We start from the raw sequence: 16,230 nt of genomic DNA, 5'->3' as shown, positions 1-16,230 counted from the left end.
TCTGCGGTGTGCCTCAGTGCATCCCAACAGCCCAGGCCAGAGCGCACGGAACAGGGAGAAGTCCAGCACGGGAGGTGGAAGCTCAGCAGAGACCACACATCCTGCGGTACGGACTGTGATCCAGCAGCCCGCCAGAGTCCAAGCTGACCAGAGAGGGGGCTCCCCGGAGAGGCCCAAGACCCGAGGCAACCACACACACAAGGCACTAGTGGCCAACTGAGTAGTCACTGAGGTAGCCATACCAAATTGGCAACCACAGCAACATCTTAGTCAGTCAATAGTGTCAAACCTGTGGACTGTGAAACCTCCTGCCACAATGAATAAACATCAAAGAAAAGATACCAGAAATACAAAAAAATCAAGAAAGTACACCACCAAAGGATAATAACTCTCAAGCTCTAGATCCTATAGAACAAGAAGCCCTTGAAATGACTGACTAGGAATTTCGAGTGATAATTCTAAGGAAACTGAATGAGATACAAGAAAACTCAGCTAGACATCATGATGAAATGAGGAAAAGTATACAGGACCTGAAAGAGGAAATGTACAAGGAAATCAATGCCCTGAAAAAAAATGTTGCAGAACTTGCCAAACTGAAGAAGTTATTCAGAGAAATAAAAAACACAACGGAGAGTTTAACCAGCAGGCTTGCGGAAGTTGAAGAGAGACCCTCTGAACTTGAAGATGGGCTGTTTGAAATAACACAAGCAGACAAAAAAAAAAAAAGAAAGAAAGAAAGAAAAAAGAATTAAAGGCATTGAAGAAAATCTGAGAGAGATATCAGACAACCTTAAGCACTCAAATATCTGAGTCATGGGTATTCCAGAAGGGGAGGAAAATGGAGATTCCATTGAAAACATATTCAACAAAATAGTGGCAGAAAACTTCCCAGGTATAGGAAAAATCACAGATCTTCAGATCCAGGAAGCTCAACGATCTCCAAACATATTCAACCCAAAAAGGTCTTCTCCAAGACATGTTATAGTCAAACTGGCAAAACTCAAAGACAAAGAGAGAATCTTAAAAGCTGCAAGAGAGAATCATCAAATCACCTATAAGGGAGCCCCAATCAGGCTAACATCAGACTTTTCATCACAAACCCTAAAAGCCAGAAAGGAATGGGATGATATATTCAAAATACTAAAAGACAGAGATTGTCAGCCAAGAATACGCTACCCCGCAAGGCTATCCTTCCGAAATGAAGGGCAAATAGTATATTTCACAGACAAACAAAAACTGCAGGAGTTCACCACCACATGACCACCCTTACAAGAAATTCTCAAGGGTGTACTGGGTTTCGTTCCTGAAAAATAACTACCACTGCCGTAAAAACCCAAGAAAACCAAAACCCACTAGTATAATAAAAATGGCATTCATGAAGAGAAAACAAGCAAACAAAAAGGCTATCTACAACCTAAGGAACCAACAAACACAGAAACCAAACAGTAAATCAGAGAGCAAGGAACAAAAGACACCTAAGACAACCAAACAACCAATAAAATGCTAGGAATAAATCAACACCTTTCAATAACAACTCTTAATGTAAAAGGCTTAAATTCCCCAATCAAAAGACACAGACTGGCTGACTGGATCAAAAAGGAGGACCCAACTATATGCTGCCTTCAAGAGACCCACCTCACCCATAAAGATTCACATAGACGAAGAGTGAAAGGATGGAAAAAGATTTACCATGCAAACAGAAATGAAAAACGAGCTGGAGTAGCTATTCTTATATCTGACAAAATAGACTTTAAACTAAAAACCATAAAAAGAGACAATGAGGGACACTACTTAATGATAAAAGGACTGATCCATCAAGAAGACATAACAATCATAAATATGTACGCACCCAGTGTTGGAGCAGCCAGATTTATAAAACAAACTCTATTAGACCGAAAGAAGGAAACAGACACTAATACCATAATAGAAGGGGACCTGAACACCCCACTGTCAATATTAGAAAGATCATCTAGGCAAAGAATCAGCAGAGAAACACAAGATCTAAACAATACTCTAGACCAATTGGACTTGGCAGATATCTACAGAACATTCCATCCAACAACCTCAGAATATTCATTCTTCTCATCAGCACATGGATCATTCTCCAGGATAGATCACATATTAGGTCACAAATCAAGCCTCAACAAATTCAAAAAAATTGGAATAATCCCATGTATTTTCTCAGACCACAATGGATTAAAATTAGAAATCAATAACAAATGAAATTCTGGAAACTATACAAACACATGGAAATTAAACAGCATTCTACTTAATGACATATGGGTCCAAGAAGAAATCAAGCAGGAAGTCAAAAAATTTATTGAAACTAATGAAAATAATGATCCATCATACCAAAACCTGTGGGATTCTGCAAAAGCAGTATTAAGGGGGAAATTTATTGCATTAAATGCTCACCTCAGGAGAATGGAAAGATGGTAAGTGAACAACCTAACACTTCACCTTAAAGAACGAGAAAAACAAGAACAATCCAAACCTAAAGTTAGCAGACAGAAAGAAATCATTAAGATCAGAGCAGAACTGAATGAAATTGAAACCCAAAAAACAATAAAAAAGATCAGTGAATCAAAAAGTTGGTTTTTAGAAAAGATAAATAAAATTGACAAACCATTAGCATGGCTAACAAAAATAAAAAAGAAGAGAGAAGATTTAAATAACAAAAATTAGAAATGAAAAAGGTGATATTACAACTGATTCATCTGAAATACAAGGAATCATTCGAGACTACTATAAACAAGTATACGCCCACAAATTTGAAAATCTGGAGGAAATGGGTAAATTTCTGGACACACACAAGCTCCCAAAACTGAGCCATGAAGACGTAGAAAATCTGAACAGACCAATAACAATAATGGAGATTGAAGCTGTTATCAGAAGGCTCCCAACAAAGAAAAGCCCAGGACCAGATGGATTCACAGCAGAATTTTACCAAACATTCAAAGAGGAATTGACACCGATTCTTTACAAACTATTCCAAAAGATTGAAACATACGCAAATCTCCCAAACTCATTCTATGAAGCAAATATCATCCTGATACCAAAACCAGGTAAAGATATAACCAAAAAAGAAAACTACAGGCCAATATCCTTGATGAATATAGATGCAAAAATCCTCACTAAAATACTAGCAAACAGAATACAGCAACACATACATAAAATTATTCACCACGATCAAGTGGGCTTCATCCCAGGGATGCAAGGTTGGTTCAACATACGCAAATCAATAAATGTGATACACCATATTAATAAACTCAAACACAAGGACCATATGATCATCTCTATAGATGCTGAAAAAGCATTTGATAAAATTCAGCGCTCATTCATGACAAAGACCCTCTATAAGTTAGGTATAGATGGAAAGTATCTCAACATAATTAAAGCCATATATGACAAACCCACTGCCAATATCATCCTAAATGGGGAAAAGCTGAAAGCTTTTCCTTTAAGAACAGGAACTAGACAAGGATGCCCACTCTCACCACTCCTATTCAACATAGTGTTGGAAGTACTAGCCAGAGCAATCAGAGAAGAGAAGGAAATAAAGGGCATCCAGATTGGAAAAGATGAAGTCAAACTGTCCCTTTTTGCAGATGACATGATCCTATATATCAAACAGCCTAAAGCCTCTACAAAAAAACTCTTGGAGTTGATAAATGATTTCAGCACAGTAGCAGGATACAAAATCAACACACAAAAATCAGTAGCATTTCTTTTCTCCAATAGTGAACATGCAGAACGAGAAATCAAGAAAGCCTGCCCATTTACAATAGCCACCAAAAAAATAAAATACTTAGGAATTGAGTTAACCAAGGAGGTGAAAAATCTCTATAATGAGAACTACAAACCACTGCTGAGAGAAATTAGAGAGGATACAAGAAGATGGAAAGATATCCCATGCTCTTGGATTGGAAGAATCAACATAGTGAAAATGTCCATACTACCCAAAGTGATATACAAATTCAATGCAATCCCCATCAAAATTCCAATGATATTTCTCTCAGAAATGGAAAGAACTATCCAGACATGTATATGGAATAACAAAAGACCATGCATAGCCAAAGCAATGCTGAGCAAAAAAAATAAAGCTGGAGGCATAACACTACCTGACTTTAAACTATACTACAAAGCTATAATAACCAAAACAGTATGGTACTGGCATTAAAAACAGACACACTGATCAATGGAATAGAATAGAGAATCCAGAAATCAACCCACACACCTACAGCCATCTGATCTTTGACAAAGGCACCAAGCCTATACACTGGGGAAGAGACTGCCTCTTTAGCAAATGGTGCTGGGAGAACTGGTTATCCATATGCAGGAGAATGAAACTAGACCCATACCTTTCACCATACACTAAAGTCAACTCAAAATGGATTAAAGAATTAAATATACACCCTGAAACACTAAAACTTCTTAAAGAAAACATAGGAGAAACACTTCAGGAAATAGGACTGGACACAGACTTCATGAATACGACCCCCAAAGCATGGGCAACCAAAGGAAAAATAAACAAATGGGATTATATCAAACTAAAGAGCTTCTGCACAGCAAAAAAAACAATTAACAGAGTTAAAAGACAACTGACAGAGTGGGAGAAAATATTTGCAAAATATACATCTGACAAAGGATTAATATCCAGAATATATAAGGAACTCAAACAACTTTACAAGAAAAAAAACAAGCAACCCAATTAAAAAATGGGCAAAAGAGCTAAGTAGGCATTTCTCTAAGGAAGATATACAAATGGCCAACAGACATATGAAAAAATGCTCAACATCACTCAGCATCCAGGAAATGCAAATCAAAACTACACTGAGATACCATCTCACTCCAGTTAGTATGGCTAAAATCCAAAAGATTCTGAACGATAAATGCTGGCGAGGTTGCAGAGAAAAAGGAACTCTCATACATTGTTGGTGGGACTGTAAAATGGTGTAGCCTCTATGGAAAAGGTATGGAGGTTCCTCAAACAATTGCAGATAGATCTACCATACGACCCAGCTATCCCACTGCTGGGAATATACCCAGCGGAATGGAAATCATCAAGTCGAAGGTATACCTGTTCCCCAATGTTCATCGCAGCACTCTTTACAATAGCCAAGAGTTGGAACCAGCCCAAATGTCCATCATCGGATGAGTCGATACGGAAAATGTGGTACATCTACACAATGGAATACTACTCAGCTATAAAAACGAATGAAATACTGCCATTTGCAACAACATGGATGGACCTTGAGAGAATTATATTAAGTGAAACAAGTCAGGCACAGAAAGAGAAATGCCACATGTTCTCACTTATTGGTGGGAGCTAAAAATAAATAAATAAATTCACACACACACACAAAAAAAACGGGGGGCGGACATAACAACTACAATTCCTTGAAGTAGATACGACAAGCAAACAGAAAGGACATTGTTGGGTGGGACGGAGGCGAGGGGGGAGGGAGGGAGGTTCGGTAATGGGTCACAATAATCAACCACATTGTATATCGACAAAATAAAATTAAAAAAAATAATAATAAAAATTAAAAAAATAAATGTTCCATAGGTTTTCCAAAAGAAAAATAAATAAATAAAATAAAGTGTACAATTAAATGGGTTTTGTATAGTCCCAGAGTTGTGCAACCATCACCACAATAAATTTAAGAACATTTTCTTCAAAAAAGGAAAAAAATTATTTTGACCATTTAAATAAATGTTGATTGGAGGTTGGCTGTTCAGGGTTATTTGCCCACCCTGAGTGCCCTGGCATGGGCACTCACAGTTTCTTTCCCCTTGGGAGGCTTGTGGAAATATAGCAGACCATTGATTTCAGATTAGTCCCTTTATTCTATAGGTGAAGATGCGGAGTCCCAAAGACACTAAATGATCTGGCCAAGGCACCTGGAGGCTTTGCAGAACCAGGAATGGAATGTGACCTCTTGACGACGCATCTACTGCCCTCTCCTCCACCTCCACTGCCTGAGCTGCTCCCTGGGTCATGGTCTGACCAGAGTGCCATGGGGGTGCTGGCAACCCTGCTTCCTATACTTAGCATCAGTGAATTCTGCCTTGGAGTAAAGCAAATTGTTGTATACATGTTATACTCAACCTGCCAGCTGTTGACATACTTTTGGATCCTAAGGCACATCTTAGTTATATCTATTGGCCAAGAAAATAATTAGTTGGGAAAAGATGGTCATCTGGTCTACCTAGAACACTTGAGTAGAGCAGGTTTTAGACTCAGGTACCCTGGGTTCAAATCCCAGCTCTCCCCTTCCGAGCTGTGTGATCTTGAGAAAATGATACAATCACTCTGCAGCTCTCTTCTTCCATTTGTTAAATGGGGTTGATATTAACTTCACAATACTGTCATGAGGATTAACGGGATAAAGACCCTTAGCACAGTGGTTACGACGTGAATGTTTAATAAACATTATAATAATCCTCTCTCTCTTGTGTCCTCCACCCCCACCATCCCTCCCTGGATGCTCGCACAGTTATCTTTTAATACCCTGGTGTCGGTTTCAGGCATAGAAACTTGTCTCACTCCCAAATACCAACAAGTTTCTAAGTGATAGATGTTTGGGGGCTTGGGCATTTCTTGATGAACTGGAAGGATTTTTATTTTTTTAATATCACAAAATCCCTGGGCAAGCTGGGAGCCAGAGCATGAGAAGGGGAGTTCACTCCTGCTTTTTGTGCTCTCCTAACGTTAACCCTCACAGCCTCCATGCAGGAGAAGTGTCATTACCTCCATCTTACAGATGAGAAAACTGAGGCACAAAGACTGATTAATTTGGTCGAGGTCAGAAAATAAGAGATGGAGATCAGATTCTGAAACTCTGAACGTTTGATCCTAAAACCCATTCTCTTTCCACTGGGACATCTCATTTTGCTTTCTGAGCTGGAGTTTAACCCAGTCTTCACCTGGCTCTGGGGTCAGGAGGGGGAAGGGGAGGGTGGAGCATAGGATAGGGTGGGGTCAGAGGAGTGTGTCCAAGTTCACAAAGCCCCAAGAAGTACCTTCCAAATAAGCAGCTGGAAGACATGGCAATGAGTCTGGAATGCTCTGATAATTTCCTACCTTGGTCTAGAAGACCTGGTTATTTCCTCTATAAAGTGTTGAATGTGTTCCTCATCAGTGAGGTCCTCCAAACAGGGCAGTTGCAAGATGGGACTGTAAGACCCGTGCACTTTGCACAAATCCCACACGCCACGGGTGGCTCACTTCACAAAGACCACAAGACAAGAGACGTTGCAATCAGGCAAGAGGCACTTTATTTTCCAGCTAGCTGGGGCCCTTTGCCTTTCGGAAAAGAGGCCCCCCCCCCTTTACATTGGAGTTTTTATACACTTTCTTTGGACAAAGATTTTATTCATGGTCAGGCTTAACAGGCTAGCACCCCGATAAGGGACTGTTCGATTTTTTTTTTTTTTAACTCACTTGGGCTCTGCCAGGTGTCCTGAAGATAAGAGGGCTGGTTAGTCCTTGAGACCGGCTGGCCCCTGGAATGTGTGTCTAGTTCTGCTTTGACCTCTAAAAAGCTGCTTCACTTAAAATACCTTTAGATATGTTTTCCTCATTTTTAGTAAGTGCTTACAGGAACAATTTGTGCAGGTTAAGTTAAAGTTATACTGTGCAGGCTAAAGTTATACAGGCAACAGTGCAGGTTAAAGTTACATTTCAGGCAACAGTGCAGGTTAAAGTTACATTTTTCTTTATAACAGGACCAAGTTGGAGCAGGTGAAAATGCTGGAGAACATAAGCAGATGTGCTAAGCAAAGGTGGGGAACTCTACGGTCTGGTCTGCATCGGTCTGCATTGTATTGTCAAAGTATCTCCTCAAGCTTTTTTTACATTTCAAAGAGAAGGTGGGAGGACAACCACGCTGAAGTGGAGGAAAAACTCAGGCCAGGCTAGGCTAGCCCAGATGGGCCTGAGGAAGAGCCAGAATAACCCTTACGGAGGAAAAGGCAGGACATGGCAGGCCGGGAGAGTGCGGTGAGAGGCCACTCAACAGATCGGAGCCAGGTCCGGAGGGAGCAGCTGGGGAACTGGGAGTGGCGAAGCCGCCTGGCAGATGACGGATCAGGGCAGGAGGCTCAGAACCAAGACCCAGGGCCAAGGGAGAGATCGAAGTTCTGCTTTTAGGTGCTTTGCATGCAGATCTAATAGCCCCAGATATCCACCCAAAGCTCAGATCAAAGGGGTGGATTTTTCTAGATGGTGGGCTTACAGACACAGGGAAGAGACGGGTTAGGATAGGAATGACCTTCACTAATGTCACTCAGCTTGGGCAATGTCACAGCACTCTACCCAGGGAACTAAGACCCACTAGCCACCTCTCCTGTCCACTTGCTTGACAGCCACAGACATCTCCAGCCACAAAGAGACCACAGAATGGAAAAATAATTTAAAAATAAGAGTGGAGGTTGAGCGGGGAGTGTGTTAGTCAGGGAGATCAGGGGCTGGGAGAGCGATGTCCAGAGGGGAGCAGGGAGGAGGTTTGGAGTGGTCGGCATTGAGGTAACAACAGATGAGATTCTGCAGATAAGCACAGCAGCTTAGATAAACCTCAGGCTCTGGAGCTGGTCGCCTGCGACCCCTTTCCGCCATCTGCCTTTGTTCGATTTCATCTTTGAGCCAAGGCAGGGGGAGGGCAGGGAACTGTGAGGGGTGAAGAGATGGGAGGAGGGGAGGGCCGGGAGGGGGGACAACTTCATCTTCGGGGACTTTGGCTTTTCTTTTTAATGTGCTTTTCCCAGAAGGTGGGAAATGCCAACACACACTCAGAGACCTAGAAGGAGGCCTATGTGTTTTAAAAAGTGGCGGACAAAACTCAAAATATTTGAAAATGTATTTCATGGTAACTATGTCATATTTCATGGGCTGGTGCGACTACCGAAGGAGAGGCTGAATGCCTTAATTGGTATAGAAATTGTAATCATTTGTTCATTTCAAGGTGAAAATTGCATTTTTTAATTTAAATTGTATCCTCCATGATAAGTCTATCATCTAGTAAAACTGTCTCCATGTCTGAATGCCTTATATGCAGCTGCAATGCTTGTTACAAATCAGGTGCTGTGTGTGCACACGTGTGGACGCGTGTGGATGCGGTGGCTCCTCTTGCCCGTCTCTCAGTCCTGACTTCCCGGACCCCACCCCCTCCTCTGACTCTCATGTCAGCATTTCCAGATCTGCTTAACAAACGATAATTAGCTGGAATAATTAGGAAACTGCACAATGTGGAAAAACAAGCTCTCTACCTCACTGTGTGCAACCTTGAGCAGGTTGTAGCCCTGATCTCCTCTCTGGATCTCAGTTTCCCCCATCTGACTTCCACCAAGTGATGGTTCTATACCCACAAGGCAGCAGAATGGTTAAGAGCCTGGCACTGGAGCCCGACTCTGGCTCTGACCCCTGGTTTTGCCACATGCAAGCTGTGTGATCTGATACAAATTCCTTAATCTCTCTGGGACTCAATTTCCTCATCTTTAAAATGGGGTAACAACAAAATCTACTTCATATGGCTCTTGTCAGCAACCTAACAGCTCTTGGGCCAAATCCTTCAGCCACTTCTCATATAGACTGGGAGCTAAGAGTAGTATTCCCATGTTTTAATGGTTGAAAAAGAAATCGAAAGAACAATATTGTGTGGCATGAAATTATATAACATTCAAATTCGTGTCCATAAATAAAGTGTTACTGGACTGTCACCTCTCCCAGGGTGATAGAGATGCAAAGGATTACTCAAAGCCCATTTGTCCGGAGCAGTGAGAGGCCTAAAAGGGTTAATCCCAGGAGCAATTCCTTCAAGAGAGAAGGATTCCTAGGAGTAACCCGGAATCAGGTTTTCTCTCAGTTTTTACAGTCCAGGCAAGAAAGTTACAGAAAAGACAACACAGGTGGTTAATCAGTCACAGTAGGAGTCAAAAAACCAGGCCATGTTTAGTACAAAAAGAAACAATGAGATAATCGTCATGGCAACACTTAGTTCCCCAAGAAACTTAAACAACTGAAGACAAGAGTGGAACATCCCCCAACCATTAACCTTGAAGCTTTTAGCTCACATACTTTCCCATTATTAGGTTTAGGTGCACCAAGAACTACTGCTCTTAGAGCAGGCACTTTTGCTGTGTTACAATTTTTTTTATCTGCAACAGAGACTTAAGTCCTGGGAATGTTTTCTGTTTTCCCAAGCTCAGCATTTCTATGTGTAATTCTGAAAAGTTAGGCTATTCCTTAAACTACAGGGCTTTGGGCCTGCTAAAACTTAGGGCTGTGGCCCCACTAAGCTACAACCTATGCTAAGGGCTTTGGCCCTACCAAGCTAAATGTTAAGGCCCTGTAAAGTACATGTGCTTTATTATGAGACTGACGCGCTACCTACTGCGCTAACGAGGCACCTTACATGTGCTTTATTAATGTTAGTATCCTACTCACTGAACCACAGACACACGCATGTGTTCACATATGGCTGCTTTCTCACTATAAACTTCAGAATCAAGTAGTTGTGGCAGAGACTGTATGGCCTGTAAAACCTAAAATATTTACTATGTGAACATTTATAGAAAAGTTTGCCAGCCCCTGAAATAACATCAGGAAAGTGCTTAGCCCAGTGTCTGGCATGAGACATAAGGGAGTTTGGGGTATCAGGAAGAAAATCAACCAACCAGTGCTTATGCAATAGTTACCACAAGCCCAGCTTATACCTGGTACAAACTGGTCAAAGATGCAGAATTTCTCTCTAGGGCAAGAACCAGAATTGGGGCTTTGTTTTCCCAGAAGAAATTTACCCAGAATTTTCTTGAAAATTCCATGACATTTTTAAACTCTGGGATGTCAGAAGCAGCTCCAGATCAGGAGTTAGATGCCCTTGTCCATCCACTGACTCTGGGCCTCAGTTTCCCACCTGTAAAATGGGCCCCTTCCAGCAAAAGGTACGACTGCAAGTGCCCCATGCCATGGGTAAATGGCCAGCATGCTCCTGGCACACAGCGGCTGCCTGGAATGATTAATTTATTAGAAACATCTGCTACCCATCTTTTAGCTGATTCATTCATTCATTCATTCACCAATTACCAAGCACCTCCTACGTCCCAGGCACTGCCTTGGGGAAGGCTTCATTGTGGACCTTCTTAATTCCAGGCTCTCTTTGGCAAATGAGATAGAATACCTGTACCCAAACCCAAGTTGCGTGTCCTTTGGTGAGTGAGTTCATCTCTGAGCCTCAGTTTCCCCAACCAGACAATGGAACTAATAATTTCCCTCTCCTTTACAGGAGTACAGAGAAGGATTCAAGGGGATGGTGTATGTCAAAATGCCTTACCAACTACAAAGAGTCTCGCAATTTTTATTTAGGAATTTATCTCTCCTGGCAATCAGCTTGGGGACAACTTGCCCAGGCCCACATGGCTAAAAAGTAACCCACATGGGTTTAACACCAATGCCCGGGTTCTTAACCACTCACCGCACTTCCTCTCTGGATGTATTTTATGAAGGGAAGAGAACGCCAGCCTTCTGTTTGCAGCCTGAAGGAATTCAGGATAGGAGAGGGTTAGGGTTTAATTATAGGGCCACAGTTTCTCCATTGGTTGTCAATATTGGATGTGTGTCAGAATCAACTGGTGGCCTAAAATAATAATAATAATAACAACAACAACAATAATAACACCCATACCTGAACTCCATTCCCAGAGGTTCTCACTTAATAGGGCAGGTGCGGGCCTGGACATTGATGTGTTTTAACCCCTCTCCCTGTGCCCTCCTTCTCCACCCCCTCCCACTCTAACCTGCAGCAGCCAGGTTGAGAACCAGTGGATGCCACGTGCTGGAAGCAGGGCTCCTGTGTCACAGAACACAATGTGAACAGGGCCTCGGGTGGCCAGTCTTCAATGCCCCTTCAGATCCCTCCTGCCGTGGGAAATGCTGCCACACCACGTCATGGAAAGCCCATGGGCTCTGGGCTCAGCAGAAGCAAATCCTAATCCTAACTCTGCCCGCACCACCTAGCAACACCCCAATGTCACAGATGAGGAAGTGTAGCTCCAAGAACTTCCACAACGGCTCAGGGCCCCATGCCTGGGGTGGGCAGGGCTGAGAGGGGAGACTGAGGCTGGAGCCCTGAGCTGCTGCCGCTGCAGTGCCCTCCTCCAGGGGACTTGCATTTCGGGAGGGGCCAGCTCCAGTGGCAAGTGGCTAATGGGGGACTGATGTGTGGCTGCAAGGAGTTTGCAGATGGGGACTTCCTTGGCAATCCTCCAAAACGTGTTTAAGAACAAACGACAGCATTTCCCAATTCCTGCAGGCCCACTGTGTTCTAGATGCTTTGCTCTGTCACTCCTGGAGGACCTACTGTGCGCCGGGTTGGTGCCTCACCCACGGGGCACTCCTGCTACTCTGCTACTCTTCCTCTTGTCCCTGCTGCTACCTTGCAGACTCTTTCACTGGGTCCTCCTCTTCCTTTGAACTCTAGAGGCTGGAGCGCCCTGGGCCCGGTCCTTGGCTCTCTTTTTTTCTTCTATGTTCTACGTCACTCACTCCCTAAACAATCTCAACTGAACCAGTACCAGCCAGACTTCCAGAGTCACAGGATGAGCACCGTCCTCTCCTCCATGCTACAGAGCTGTCAGGTGATGCCTTCTCCACTTGGGGGTCTCGCTGTCACATGGCTGAACAGGCCTGCTGAAGCTCTGCCCCCGCTCCCTGCCCCGCACTGGCTCCTCCTCCAGTTTTTCCCATCTCAGTAAACGGCCCCCATTTCTACCCAACTGTTTAGATCAAAAGTCCAGGAGGTCCCTCCATCCCCTTCTTTCCTATCCTGTGCCATATCTCAATTCATGAGCAGGATCTGCTGGCTCCTCCAAAATGTAGGGTGGGGGACAGATGTGAGGTTGGGAGCACTGGTTCTGACATAAGCTGCCCGGAGTCCACTGGGGGCTGGTACAGAGCTCCTCACACGGCAGGGTCTCTGTGTGGAGGAGGAAATGAGGTCAGCTCCTGACTGGCTTCAGTCCCTGGAAAACTCGGGCTGGGTTGGATGGACTCGGGTCAACAGAACCACCTTATTAATTCCTTATGTACAATTTCTCCTGACAACTCCCCTACCCCACCCCCTTTCTCTTCAGAAGATCATCCATGTCATTTCAATGCCCTGAAATGACATGGGCATCCTGGTTTAGGGCAAGGGGAATCGTGTGGAGTGGATACTGCTGGTCCCTGCCCAGGTCCCCTGTACTGGGACAATTCACCTGTCTCTGAAGTGATGTGCATGTTGCTGCTAAGGGCTCATAGTTGCACCTTTCTCTGGAGGACTGCCATCAGCCCACAGAGCTACTTTAATGAGAGATGCTTGGGCCAATACACTCTCTCCCCACCCATCCACATCCCTGGGACAGCCACTGACTGATTAATATCATGGTGCCAATGGAATACTACTCAGCTATAAAAACGAATGAAATACTGCCATTTGCAACAACATGGATGGACCTTGAGAGAATTATATTAAGTGAAACGAGTCAGGCACAGAAAGAGAAATACCACATGTTCTCACTTATTGGTGGGAGCTAAAAATTAATATATAAATTCACACACACACACACACACACACACACACACACACACACACACAAAACCAGGGGCGGGGGGGAGAAGACATAACAACTACAATTACTTGAAGTTGATACGACAAGCAAACAGAGGGGACATTGTTGGGGGGGAGGGAGGAGTGGGAGGAGGGAGGGAGGTTTTGGTAAGGGGCAACAATAATCAGCCACAATGTATATCGACCAAAAAAAAAAAAAAAAAATCATGGTGCAAAAGACCAGCTCCTTGGCCTCAGGGGGGACTAACTCTGGTGCTATAATCCATGTGCCAGAGCTCGCTGTAGCCTCAGGTTGAAGCTGGACTCCAGCCAGCACCACCTCTTACTTCCTTCCTCCCTGCCCTATCTTGCTTCCTTCACACCCTTACAGATTTCTCTTGAGAGCTCCTCACCAATTACTTATCTGCCCCCAAATCCCCATATCAGACTGCTTCTAGGGCACTATATAAGCTTCTGAGCTCTCACCACCTCCCAGATCCTATGTACTGGGAGAGAGCCCTGGAGGGTTCTAAGCTAAGCAACAGGAAAAGTTTCCCCTCATTCTCTGACACTGTGCTGTGAGCTCAGAGAGCTGCTTAAGCAGCAGTATTTATTTATCAGATACTGATCAGGCATCCATCACCTGCCTATCAGCTGCTTGGCACTGGGGACCCAGTGGGGTACAAGAGAAACACAGTTCCTACCCTGACCCTGGAAATCAAGTCAAAAGCCTCTTCTGACACCCCTTCAGTCCCTTTTGGGGCAGCCATGTAATGGCAATCAACTGAATACAACAGAACCTTCAAAATACTTTAAATTTCCTTTAATGCATAACAGTTACGCCTGAGTTACAGAGGAAGCGCTTACAAGTAGCAGGTAGTTAAAGCAAATACCAGTTTCTCTTTCTAGGCTACTACTCCATGTAGCTGAATCAATTATGGTGCGATTATATTTAAACACACACCCTCAGGCCCACTTGCCCACGCGCACACCCACTCACACCCTTGCATGCGCGCTCACTGCCATGTGGAGGAACTTGGCAGCTGTTCACTTGAGGTCGGCAGCTTCTCTACTGACACAAGCTTTCCAGCTGCTTCCGGAGCTGGTTCCAGAGGGATTTCCCCCATTGTTTCTCTGGGTTCCGGTTTCAGAGAGACAAGCATTCTGTCTCGGACTTTTCAGCCTCTCCCAAGAGAGTGAGATATTCCTGACCTTCCCAGACTTTTCCCTCCAACTCCACCTGCAGGGGTAGATTTGTGCTCCACTACCTTCTCCAGCTGGCTTTCTTTTACCCACGATGGGATGTAGATGTTAATTCCAGAGAAACTACAGTCACAAGAATGTGCCATCCTGCCCTCTTTGAGAAAACCACTGCTTGCTTGTGGGTCTAAATACTTCCAGATAGGATGGGACACGTCTTATGTCGTTCCTTTTTCTTACTTAATATGAAAGATCTTTCCTTGACAAATCCATAGAGTGTAGACTTGTTTTCACCTTTTTGTTATGGAAAGTTTCAAACATGCCATAAAGGTAGAGACCCTCCCCACCCCCCGCCACCACGACCACCTTGGATTCAGCGGTGTCCTCATCCCGGGTCCTCCTGTCTCCTTCCCCAACCCCTGACCCAATCATGTAACCAGTCAAGATGGGGCTGCGTTCCAGAAATACTCAGCCAAACACTTGTGCAAAAATAATATATATATATTGTAGAAAAACAACGGAAAACAGAAGCAAAGTGAAAAGAAAAGTGGAAGAGGAGAAGGAGACACTTGTGATATTCACCCCACTAGGCCTGCTGGGAGACGCTGGGCCTGGCCAGGGCTTTTCAGTTCAAGCCCACTTACTTCCTTAAGCTTCTGGCTCCACTGACTGCTGTGCAGATTGGGATGTGCTACCTGTGCCCCGAATTTTATTTAACAATATTGAACCTTCCAAAACAATCAATCAATAAAAAATATTGACCCTTCCTCTCCACCCCCACATGAATAAATATGAGCATCATTCTTAAAACTTAATTTTTAAGAACGATACAAACACGATCAATTAGAAAATACATTACAGTATTGAAAAACAATCCCTTGGTGGCGTTTCCATGGAAACTCTGACCCTGCCTCTGCACCACTTTCCAGCATCATCGTCTGGCTCCGTCTTCACATCACCCCTGCGGAATCTCTTATGACCTCATTTTACAGATGGACCATCTTAGGCTCGCACCTAGCGAGCCCATGGCGGGGACTGGACTTGAAGCCAGGTCTGTGGACGCCAGGGCCTTAATACCCAGCAAACCCCCAAGGACATTTTGGGGAGGTTGAGAACCAGGATGGCAAAACCCATGTTGCAGCAGAGGAAACTGAGGCTCAGATCTTTCGGATCCCCAACCAGGTCCTAACTAGGCAGGTCCACCTGGTGGCTCAGCCCGGTCCTTTACACATGGAAGTTGGAGGGCACATTAGGCGGAGGTCCGAAAGGAAGCAGGCGCCTGGACCCAGCTAAGGTTCCAGAGCCATGCCCGGTGCAAGTCCTCGGGGCGCTCTGTGCCTTTATGGCGGGATCGGGGGCGGGGCTTTCGGGGCAGGCCTGTAGGATGACATCATGCCGGGCGAGCGAGCGGGCACTGTTGGAGGGTAAGCGGCTCTTCGGATCT

The sequence above is a fragment of the Cynocephalus volans genome, chromosome 10 (genome assembly GCF_027409185.1).
Source record: "Cynocephalus volans isolate mCynVol1 chromosome 10, mCynVol1.pri, whole genome shotgun sequence".
Taxonomy (NCBI): Eukaryota; Metazoa; Chordata; class Mammalia; order Dermoptera; family Cynocephalidae; genus Cynocephalus; species Cynocephalus volans.
This window is presented reverse-complemented; position numbering follows the sequence as displayed.